Raw genomic sequence first — 13,205 nt, 5'->3', positions numbered from 1 at the left:
AGCAATGAAAGAATGCCACCTTAAATGTTTTCTTTGCTCACTTTGTAAGAGGACAAAAGCGAAATGCTTAAATACGCAATGGGGTTGACTTTTACTGAATGAAGACCATTCCCATCTCAAACTACAATCGAAACAGTCCGGTTTTAACCCTCTAGTAAAAACTTACAAAGAGCTCTGTTTAATAATCAGATTAAATTACTCGTATTACAATTGCCAAATAGTTTTGATAGCTCTAAAATGTACCGTTTGTATAAACAGCTGAATACACAAGTGGCTCATAAACACACAATCAAACCTAATGAGTGGTTAACCCTTCATGCTCTGAGGTCTTTCTGAATGAGTGCTGCTCTGCATGACATTGATTGTGTGTCACACAGCACAATAAGTAATGGCTGAGTCTCATTGTTGCAGACTTAGAGGCTGAATTGTAGACAGAAATGGAGAACCAGAGTCAATGTATCTAGCTGTAAAGTGCTGATTAGAAGAGAGATGTAACTGCAGTTTGTCGTCCCTCTGTGGACCTGCTGTTAATGTCTGGTGCAGTATTAAAAAAAAACATGCCACATCAGCAAACACAATTATCAGAAATCAAACTGGACCTATAGCCATGAGGATGAGCATAGAATGGAGAGAGAGGGCTGGAATGCAGTGTCTGGTAATTAAAAAACATTTTATCAGCCCAAACGGTCTTCTCTCTCTTCCTCTCCATCGACAAGCTGCTTAGCTGAGACAGAGCAGTTTGACTACAGACACATGAGCTGCTGGGGTTTCACTCTCTGCTCTGGAGAAGAACAGGAATAAAAGACAAGCTGGGAATGTTTCCATCACAGCAAAATTGGTAGTGAGACATACATTTTCTGATATTATTGTTAGTAGAAATTCAGAAAAGGGTTTGATCAGAGAGTTGGATCAACCTGAAGAGTTCAGTCACACAAATCAGCAAAAAGTCTTGCAATTTCTGAAACTTCACACATTTGTTCCTCGGTTTGTAAAAGATCAGCACTACATTCAGTATTGACTGTCACACCACTCACCCACCGGATCCACTGCATCTGGAATGTGTCCACCACTCTGATTGGAAAAAGTGTGTGCAATATGTAAATGAGATCCTCATTGCTTCCATAAAGTAGTGATGCACATGCATAATAAATTGGCTTGTTAATATTTTATTACCTGTTTATTTTGCTCATCTATCACTGCAGTTGAGGGGTTTGCATTGGGTACCAACTACATCTCACTTTGCATAAGAGAAATGCAGTTGGCATTTATAATGTTGTCAGTTTTTAAATAAATATTTTCCAAATTACATATTATATTGTAAATATATTTGCTTGTTTGTATTCATTTTGAGTAATTAGTAGGCAATTAGGGACCTCCTTTTATATACCTTTATTATAATACATTTATTGTTCTGTCTCTTCGAGACAACACACTGAATCTCAAACAAGCCATATCAGAATTTGTACAAGATTTGTACAAAATAGTAATTTCTAAAGAATGTGTTGTTATGCTGTGCACTATAACTGACAAACGCCCTCACTATCTACTGCCAACACCACATGTTGTGGCCTGGCTTTGCCATGACTGCCCTAACATCTGTTTGTTAAATGGGATCATTATAAGCATATTAAGAGGTCAGTGAGATCAAGGTTTTGTGTTTAAACTAGTCCATTTCCACAGTCATATCAGAGCAGAAACACTGCGAGATGGGAGTTGATAAATCAAGCCTGAGGGGGTCTGGTAATAGCTCTGAGTCAGGTAGCACAGCCCTCTCAGCTTATCCTATTCGTCACCTTAAACGTTCTGCCAGCGTGTATGCTAATGTACTCACACCACTGCCTCTAGATCTGACCTATACTGAAGACATAATAAGCGCTCCGCTCCTTCTGTTTTAGACAGCCCCAGTCCTGTCAAGAGATCCAGTAATGTCTGCAGTACCATCCATGTCTACTCACACACATCTTATTTTACACTTTAAAATGTTTCTAGATTTAAAGTCGCATATTTTGTGTACTGTATACACTGTATATCATGTATATACACTACCATTCTAAAGTTTTGTGTCAGTAATATTCTCTTAAAGACATCTATAATGCTAATTATCACTTATAATGTTTATAATAAATAAATTCTGAGTAACACTTTACAATAAGGTGTCATTTGTTAACATTAGTTAATGTATTAACTAACATGAACAAACAACGAACAATACATTTATTACACTATTTATTCATCTTTGTTAACGTTAGTTAATAAAAATACAGTATTTCATTGTTAGCTCACAGTGCATTAACTACTGTTAACAAACACAACTTGAGATTTTAATAATGCATTAGTAAATGCTGAAATTAACATTAAGATTAATAAATGCTGTAGATGTATTGTTCATTCTTAGTTCATGTTCAACTAATGTTAACTAATGAACCTTATTGTAAAGTGTTACCAAATTCTGTTATTTTAAACTTTCTATTCAACAAAGAATCATCAAATAAAAAATGTTAAAATATTTCATTATATTACATTATTTAAATAATTTATACTGTTTTTTTTTTGTTTTGTTTTTTCACTCAAATGAGCATAAGGTGCTTCTTTCAAAAAACATAAAAAAATAAAAAAATAAATTGTACCCAAAATTTTGAACTGTAGTGTATTTGTAAGCGATACAGTCAGCTGGACATTATTCCAAAATAATCACTGACCAGCACCCCAGCACAAAGCAGAAAGGTCTTACATCACTCAGAAGCAGTTTATTTTGCAATAATGAATGACGGACTGTGTGTTGAAATACTGATTTATTAGTTTGGCTTATTTATTAACACAGGTTTCATGGATGAGTTGTATGCTGTTGTCAACGAAAATGTTCTATATTAAGACATTTTTGAGCACTACTCCTGCAGTGGACCAATCAGAATGATATGTGACTTGGCTAAGAAATGTATCTGTATTTTGATTTTGATTGGATATTAGAACTAGAGCTGAATCTGGTCTCTCACAACATTCACGTCCTGGTATAAATGTTCTCTCCTATCAGGCTGATCATATATCCCAGCTTCCTCATCTCAGTTATATCTGAAGACAGAATTAATGGCCAGAACTACAGGCAAATGTATAAAAGTACCAGAGGTATCGAGGTATTCTGCTCAGTATTGATCCTAAAGCAGCTCTCGAATGCTTAATCCAGCGGCCGGCATGATGAGCAGGCTCCAGAGGGTCATTTACAGCGTCTGTAAGTATCCAGCCGCACTGCCTCATTGTAAAACATAACAAAAGCAACTGAAATACAAGCCTGGACTGTACCTGTGCTCTATAGCGTCACTTTTTCATTAAAAACCACAATCCTGCAGCTGAGCCTCAGGGAAAGCCACAATGCAGCCCTCTAACACAAGGGCAAACACACGGGACCTGACGCTAGCCTTCAAAAAAAAAAAGCAGTAAATAAATAGATAAATTGAGGTGGGTTTTTGCGAAAGGCTTGAATGTAAATGGAGTATTGAATGTAACTGGGTTTGTCCAGCATGCAACATTTGGGCTTTTATGTCTGTGGGTTTCTTTAACGTTTAGAAAGACTCCAGCTCCCTTTGTGTGCAAAAAGCTGATTTAGTGCACTAAAGAGCACTGCGAGATCCACCGCACATAAGCAGCTAATGTTACATACTCTAAAGTAGCCTGTAAATATCATACAGAGTGTATCTATAACTGGCACATTAAACAGATGTTGGTCTGTTGACTAAGCTACAATGCTGTGTACAATTTGTGCTTCTTTATGTGTGTAGTGCTAGCTTGAGCCTTTGTGTAATTACAGGGTAAAAGTTCAGACTATAAAAACCCTCAATGACACAGGAAATGTTTGACTGTCGTGTCTTGTGACCCCTGACTGTGATGGAGACCGGCCACACGCTTCAATCTTGCAGAGGTACGCAGGTCAGAGACGGCACATTTGATGAATAGCACTTGGCCTTTATGGTTCTCGATATGTGTTTTGTGTCTGAAATCGGAGGGTCATTTTCAATCCGAAGAAACTAATCTTAACCAACATGTAATCACAGTCAAAGTGAAAGAAAGGATCCTGATGGAGTTCCTTCCCATTCTGTCCATATAACAGTGCCCTCTGGTGGTAGAACTGGCTTGAGCTCCTCACAACATTGACATAAAATAAAACATACCTCAAAAGAACCTGCTAAGAGGCCATAGTTCTGTATAAACAGACAACAGCCTCTTGGCAAACAAAGCCATTGTGAGCAGACCTTGTTCTATGACTGTGTGGAAGGAAATGGAGATGGCTCATTAGGTGTGCTTGCTTTGTAGCAGGGGATCCATCTGTAAAACATGCAGCACATGAGGAAACAGGAAGGAACTTTATGATTGCTAGAATCAATGTGTGAGAGATATTCTGTGTTGACACATCCTTGACGGATACGAATCTCACTCTCTCTCTCTTTGTTTCTCATTCTCTCATCTCCTTCCCAAGAGATTTTCACTCCTGTCACAACCCTGGATCGTCCAGCCGCTAGAGGTCAAAGGTCACACTCTAAAAGAGAAATTAGTTTATTGACACAATAAGACCTGGCAATTTATTTGATGTTCCATCACACAGTGTTCCAACCTTCCTCATGTTTGCCTCTCAATTTCACAGATCCCACGGGAAGGAGAGAAACAGAAGCTATATAAATGAGAAATCTATCACGGCTGTTATCATGCTCTGAGGTCCCTTGATCCCGAGTCCACATAGTGGCTAATCTGGTTTAGATACCTCATATTGTAATGATTGAACTTGTTAAATTCCTATTCGACTGAATAATAATAAAACTGACTCAAAGCTATTTAATTACACAGGTTTTTGTGATTAAGCACAATTAATGACATTACATATATAGTACATTTATAGTTATATACTATATATATATATATATATATATATATATATATATATATATATATATATTTAAATTAATAATGTATATATTTCTATACTTATATATTATATAATATACATATTTTTATTTGCAGAATGATAATTATATACAATGATAAATATAAACTATATATATATATAGATAGATAGATAGATAGATAGATAGATAGATAGATAGATAGATAGATAGATAGATAGATAGATTTTTATTTTTATAAATTTATATTTATATATATATATATATATATATATATATATATATATAAATATTTACAGAATGAATTCCCAAATTAAAGCAGAGTCAACATAAATAATATTTGTTTAATGGCATCATTTTACTATGTATCAAGTGCTATAGACTTTAGTATTGCTAATACTGATACCAATACCTCTATCAAACAGATTTTCTTTTCAAAGTTTCTGGGGATAAAATTCTAAATTTTAGCCATTTAACATTATATTTGAAATATATATATTTTTTTATTAAATATGCATAAACTAAATTATCGGACTAATGACTGTATGTTGTATTTATAAAAAACAAGATCATTATCAATCTCATAGCAAATTTTAATAATAAGTATAATAGTTATAAAGATAAATACTTTAGTTAAATGGTATTTGAATGTAACATTTAACAAACATGCAATCATAAAAAAGGAATCAATCAATTTCACAACAAGGACTTCAATAGGGAATATTGAGCTTTCAGTTGCAGATATTTGTCGTTGGCAGAAACACATCTGCAGTCATTATGTTCCTGGAGCACTGAATGAAAAGTGCTTAACCTTTGCTGTGCACCTACATCTGTTCGATCAGATGAGCAGACATTCAATAAGGTGGATTTCTGCGTAATGACAGCTGATCTGAAATGGAAATAAGACAGCCAGTTTAGCACAGGATGTGAAAGAGGCGAGCCGTTTGTTTCCAGGTTTGCATCTGTGGATATACACAAACATGTGCATCAGGAACATTTAAAGTATAGAGCTGGATGTGACAGCTCATTAACACACAATTGTCTAATGATGTGAAAAACAAGGCCTCTGACACTTTACCAAGACTAAGCAGCTCATCTACCCTATAAACACAGACATATTCCCTCTCTCGCTCTATCCTGGAGAGGGTGATAAATGCCTGTGCAAGCGAGTCAACTGGACGATCAATCAGAGGCCAGCCCTCCTTCATCTGGTCAATGGCACTCTTGTTTCTGCTGTGGGAGAATGGCACAATGACTTTACCACTTAATTATGTTGTTAATTGCTGTGTTAAGATTTCTGCAGGAGGTCCCTCAGGTTAGTAATTGAGGGTGGTCGCACCTGCAGACTCCAGGCACGCTGCATTTATTCACAATTCAATAACTTGAGTCAGGCGATAATAATCATCTGCTTTCAAATGCTGCTGCCCTTACTGTTAACCTGCTCTCATAGGAAATATTGATATTCTCCACAGCAAATTGCTTGATGAGTAAAGCAATGTGTTTTTACAGATTTCATGCTCTCGAGAATATTGTTGATTAAGACCTTATTTACATTGCTTTTAAAGAATTTTTAAAACTCACTTTGAAATTGATGAATTGTAAACATGTTTATTAAATGTTTTTGAAGGAAGTCTCTTATGCTCTCCAATGCTGCATTTATTTGATAGAAAAACACAGTAAAAACAATAATATAGTACTACAATTTAAAATAACTGTTTTCTACTGCAATATATTTTAAAATGTAATTTAATCCTGTGATGGCAAAGCTCAGTTTTCAGCAGCCATTACTCCAGTCTTAATGTGAACTTTTCAAATACACATTCTTGCACATACACTTAAAATCTTAACAGAACAACTGAAAACATTTTTATTTTTAAAATCTGGTCTCCATCTGCTGATGCCATACAGAGTCAGTGTGCGATTAATGAATACAATTGAGGACACTGCTGCTGCCCAGCACAGTTCTAGTCATAAGTCAGCTCTGTTACAACTGCCTGAGGTTAAACCACACACTCTTTGCCTCAGGCTAATAACCTAAATATGCCCCCTAATACGGCCACCTCAACAACAGGCACACTTGACGTGCTCTCCATCATAAAACATGTGGTTTGATTACCTTGCAAAGTACAGAAGAAGTAACCTTGCATTCATCTGGCCAAGTTTCAGTGCGTTCCCTCCTGTGGTGCTTCCAGAACAGCCAATAATTAAACAATATGCACACAGGCTGGTGAATAGCAGGAGCTGCTCTCCGTTTTGGGGAGGGTTGTGCATGGGGCAAGGGAGGCCTAGCTGTGTCTACAGCTGGGACTGTAGCAGTTAACACTCTTAATGCACCATTAACATAAACTATAACATTTGACTGAACCTGCCACGCACTCCTACACACATACACATCACGCTGTCTGGCCCATTAACACAACTATAACATTACAATGAAGAGTTTCACACACAAACACACTATTACGCAAAGTGTAACCATTACCACAAGCTGTAACATTAGGCTTCACCAGACATAATGACGGCACTAAACCAATAGTAGAGAATGAGCATGCCAGACTGTGATGCGGCTGTTTGACTTTGTATAACCTGTATGTGGTTGAAAGTAATATGCAAAGTTTGGAATTTATTACTATAACATTCTACACAACAGTAATTGACAAATTTGACTTTTCAATGACTCCTTCTACAGGTTATATTGTTGTTTTTTTCAGTAAATGGTGACAATGAGTCTGAAATGGAGTCATTTGATTCTTTATTGATGAATTATTTATTCAACTGATTCATTCAATAACAAAACAGGCCTTTGGGCCTGTTCTAATACCCACAATTGCAGTCGATGCACTTGACCACTTGTCCTAATTAGATTAGGTGAAGGCTTCAAGTGTGTAAAGAACTTTTGATTACCAGATGGGACACATGTGTATATTGTAAAATGCTAAAAGTGTTTACAGAGCTTAATTTCTATTTTTTTAAACTTTGTACTTTGAAATAAACTTCTCTAGTCAGTAGTCTCCAACATGACATGATTTAGTTGTGGTGCTAAAGTGGTAAAAAAGTAGTTGCAAATATTTAACAAAATGCACATACTCTTCTCTGCACCAATGAAATGTGCAACACTTAAAAATGATCTATAATAATTTAAATGTAATAATGAATTAATTTTACTATTAATATTATGGACAATGCAAAGTTTTCCTAGACATCTCACGATGAATGATGGGTATATAGTGATTCAAGTGTGGATTTAGTGTGTGTTAAGGTCATGTTTCCAACCTAGTCCCAGACTTTTGTCTCAAGATGGACACCAGTAATGTTTTTTCTAAGGCACGTTTATAAAAATTACTTAAATGTCCTAATTGAACTATGGCCTAATCCTGGTTTAGTCTAAGCCCTGTGTGTGAAACCAGGCCTTAGTGTCTTCATGAATGAGTGACTGAATCATGCAAATGATTTGTTCAACTACACTGATTCACCCAGGAACACCACTACTGCATTTTATTTCCTTGGTGTGATTAATTCTACTGCAGCTTTGTTTGGAACCACTTTTACTGGCAGAGCAAAAATAGGGAGAGTAAAGGGCCATTCACTCAGAATGCCTTTTAGTGTTGAATAAACACGAGACACAGATAGTAGTATGGGAAAAATGCAAGGTCTTTTTTAAAGCATTTTTTAAAAGGTGAACTCCATTGCTGTATTTTTCAAATGCAGTGTCGTGTGTGAGATGCTGCAAAAGATGTGAGATGTGAGCTCAGCGTTCAAAAACATTAGTCTAGTGCATGTTTACATGTAAAAATTAAGGAAAAGCAGTGCAGGGAATGCAAAAATGGCCTCAAAGTAAATATATTAAATACAGTATATTAATAAATGCATTGGCATATAAAGACAAACTCATACCATGGTCCACACACAAGATAAAAGATGTAAAGTCAAGTGCAAAAGTTTTCTGAACATGAGAGAGAAACAAACATGCAGTAAAAGCCCACTGACACAGTGCAATAACCTCTGTTTTCTGTGTCCTGTGAACAGGCTTGCCATTGATTAAAACAGCAAGGTGTGCAATAAAGCGCAGGCGAAGTGCTGGCTCCATATGGCCTCAGACCCCGAGGCTGTGAGCTTGCTCTTAAGCCTCCCCCTGCTCCCCTGCTCCCCTCTCTCATCTTCCCAATTCTACAGATGGTAAAAACACAATTCAAAGCCCCAACACAATGGGTCCTTGGCAGCAGTTCAACCATTTACTTCAGTAATTAACAGTGCAGATACCACTACAATTATGGGATGGATACTAACTATGTCACCCTGAGAATTAGAGTGAGCTAACGGCTTGTTCTGCATGATAGGTGACTCTACTCTAAAAATATATAAAATAGGATAGTTCTAAACAGTGATAAACAACATGCTTGCAGGACATCGTGATTACCTCATAATTAGCTCACAAAAGTTCCCGTCAAGCAGCAAAATGTAGTAATTAAAGTGTGACAGAAAATCTTTGTAAGCAGCAGAAAAATTTACATTTCAGGCTTGTGTGTACTGATTACATATTAAATCAATGCATTGCCAACTGCTAAGCACAAATAAGCCCTACACTGAAGGGTCTGTAATTGCAGCAGAATGAAGGGCTTGCCTCACTTTCTCTCACTGCAGACAATAACTTCAAATTATGTCCGAATCCCACTCAAATTATCCCATCTCATCATCTATTCTCTAGAAGCATGCTGAATGTATACTACATATCTAAAAGGTTTTATGATCTGGATACTCACAAGCCATCAAGCACTCTTTTGGACATAAATACATTGCAAACCCAAAATCTAGACAGCTGCTGGGCTACTTGAGCCCACAACAGCTCATACTTCCCCTTATACTTAGTGTTGGCCTATTATATACACTCTTAAAAATAAAGGTGCTTCAAAAGGTTCTTCGCAGCGATGCCATAGAAGAACCTTTTTTGGTTCCACACAGAAACATTCAGTCAAAGGTTCTTTAAAGAACCATCTCTTTCTTACCTTTTTATAATCTGAAGAACCTTCTTTCGCCACAAAGAACCTTTTGTGAAACAGAAAGGTTCTTTGGATGTTAAAGGTTCTTTATGGGCATCGTGAAGCACCTTTATTTTTAAGAGTGTAGTATTTGAATAGAACACTGTACTACTAAATTATATATACGTAAAACAAATATGTACACTGAAACATTTTTTGCTATTTTGATTAAATGTTAATTATGCTTCTAGTGGCTACATGTGTATTTGCTGTCAAATAAATAAAATGTGAACCAGAAAAATTTAGTTGTTGCTACATTTGAAGGGAATAGCCATTTGCTCTCTTATCTAAAATATTCTTATCTAAACATAGCGTCAGCATTAAAGGAAGTTATTGTCTTTTCTTCCCTACTATGACATATATCTAAATGAAATGGCTTCTCAAATGAGGAAAAATGAGTTGATTTTGTCCATCGGGAATTGATTGGATTGTTTTCGTTTGTCAGGGAAGTGACAAATGTCATTTTTGACAGGAATGAAAACGAGGCTGTGAGGGACAGAAGCACAAAAGTCTTTCAATAGACAAAACTCCATGGAACAGTTTTGAAAGTTGCGAGTTGTGAAAATTACATGATCTAGGACCTTGATAAAGTGTGTGCCATTGCAAAAATGTAAGTCTATCCCTCACAGCCTCATTTTCATCTGTGTAAAGTTCAGCATGGCGTCTAACCTGACTAAAGTCTATTGCTGTGATCTCATGTAAGATAAATCATTTGTGACCCTGGACCACAAAACCAGTCTTAAGTCGCTGGGGTATATTTGTAGCAATAGCCAAAAATACATTGTATGGGTCAAAATTACAGATTTTTCTTTTATGACAAAAATCATTAGGATATTAAGTATGTTCATGTTCCATGAAGATATTTTGTACATTTCTTACCGTAAATGTATCAAAACTTAATTGTTGATTAGTAATATGCATTGCTAAGAACTTCATTTGGACAACTTTAAAGGCAATTTTCTCAATATTTAGATTTTTTTGCACCCTCAGATTCCAGATTTTCAAATAGTTGAATCTCAGCCAAATATTGTCCGATCCTAACAAACCATACATCCATGGAAAACGTATTCTCAATATTCTCAATTTTGAAAAATTGACACTTAAGACTGGTTTTGTCGTCCATGGTCACATTTAATAAACACTGCACTATTCTATTAATGCATAAGAATTTTTATTTTTATTTTATTTATGTAGTACCACGTAAGTTTTGGGGGCTTATGAGGACTGAACATTTTTGTGTTGTTGGCAAATTATCCTGTAGTATTAAATCATTTTAATCATTAACAAATGACTCACTGAAAAGCCTTCTATGCTTCTTTCCTGAAAAGCTTGTTTTATTCTCCAAGGTTGCCAATCAAGCGACTTCCCCTAAAATGTGTGGGAATAACTGATAACAGTTTGACCTGTTTTTCATCACCTCTGCACCTTCCAGCAAAACACTCCATGGTGTGACGTGATTAGTTAATATGTTTAAATGCATGACCACCAGAATTAATCTGTCATAGATGCAGTTCAACACACACAAAAAAACACTGCCTTTATTTAAGAAATCAAGACAGAGGCCAATTGCATATAATCCTGTGACAAACCAATTAAAAATATGTCTATATTCAGCTTTTGTGTAGATGGTAATAGTGGGCACCACAGCACACAATGCAGCCTGTTATACAACTACATTTTGGGCAATGCTGTTCTGTCCTATGGAATGCATCTATACCCGACGGAAAAGGCACATTGCACAAGACCATATGCTGCCAAAGTTCCAACAGGGACCATATTACCGTCTAATTCTGCATTGCAGGAAATGAAGGAATCAGTGCTGGCATTGAGTCTGATTAACTCCGCATGACTCCATCAATACCCCAGTGAGCTGGTCTGCTTCTCTCTCCACAGGTGAGCACTGTGTTCCCATTCCCAACAACAACACACATATACACACAAAAGTGTCCATCTATCTCCGGAGGTGAGGAGGAATTGTATGAACTGCAAATGATCTTACAAGATGATCTCCTGCATGAATAATAAATATAATTGCATTTAGAGGAGAGAGAGAGAGAGAGAAAGGGAAACCGAGCTAGCTACTGCTGCTACTGCAACACAAACACACCATTATTTGTTATGCCAATAAAGCACATTGAGCAACAATTGAGAATGCTCGGATTTAAAGGAATAAATGTAATCAAATTATCAAATTAGCACTAATTAACATCAGGGTGCTGAGTCTGACTATTAAAGCTCACAAAAGTAGACCCGAAAAAAAAACAGCTCAAGTCAACTTCTTAATTATTCTTGTGCATGCAGCATTTCCAAGACTCGTGCGCCCTAAGTGCAGATAAAGACACCATCTGCTGGTAATTAGAGCTAAATAATATCAGACATTATAGCTAATCATTTTGACTGCAAATTTGATTAAAACCTGTGTATAATTCTGGCTAGTTTTTGTTCTTCAGAAAAAAAGGGTCCATGTGTTTTGCAAAACCATAGTCAGGAAAAAAGCGACACATTAAAACAGGCTGATTATTCTTTTCCAAAAACCTCAGGAAACATATAAACATAAAAAGAATAGCACGCCCAAGCCTAATCTTTTATAGCTCATTTGCGTTAAATGAGAAGGAATTACTGTGTATCACTACGGCCCGCTACAACAGCAAGGCATTGGCCTTAATGGCTTTTTATTAGCTTAATCTCCAAATTAAATGGTGTTTGAAGCTGAAGACGCTCTCTTTTCTACACTGTTATTACCCCCATCATCATGAACCCATTTTCCTGCCGAGACCAATTTGAATAAGACGACAAGGCTGCTTCAAATCTGTGATGGCTGTGTGTGTGCGTGCGTGCATGTGCGTGTGATGGACCTGCAGGCGAGAGAGAGAAAAAGAGAGAGATCCATAATGAGGGATGCTGGGGAATTGCCCTCCTGGAAGACCTGATGTGTTTCCAGTTGGCTGCCAGCTGCCAGAAATCAAGACAAACACTGATCATTGACAGGAGGATTAACACTGCTTCGCACAGACATACACACCTGAACACGCCGACGTACAGAGATCTTTTAACGGGCGATGCTTAAAGCAAAAACTGCATTAATTAAATCAGTTACAGGCTTTCAAACATCTTCGACTCGTATATTCAATTAGTCAGCAACATGGTGTAGCTAGCAGGGGGACATTATGGGTGTAATTAACAACGTATTAATGTGTAAATGAGACAAAACTCTCTCGCTCTCCCTCTTTTTCGTCAGAAATTCACAAGTAAATAAATACGTCTTTGACTATACAAACAT

This window comes from Onychostoma macrolepis, chromosome 07 (genome assembly GCF_012432095.1).
Source record: "Onychostoma macrolepis isolate SWU-2019 chromosome 07, ASM1243209v1, whole genome shotgun sequence".
Lineage (NCBI taxonomy): Eukaryota > Metazoa > Chordata > Actinopteri > Cypriniformes > Cyprinidae > Onychostoma > Onychostoma macrolepis.
The sequence above is the reverse complement of the archived record's forward strand: the minus strand, read 5'-3'. Positions refer to the sequence as shown.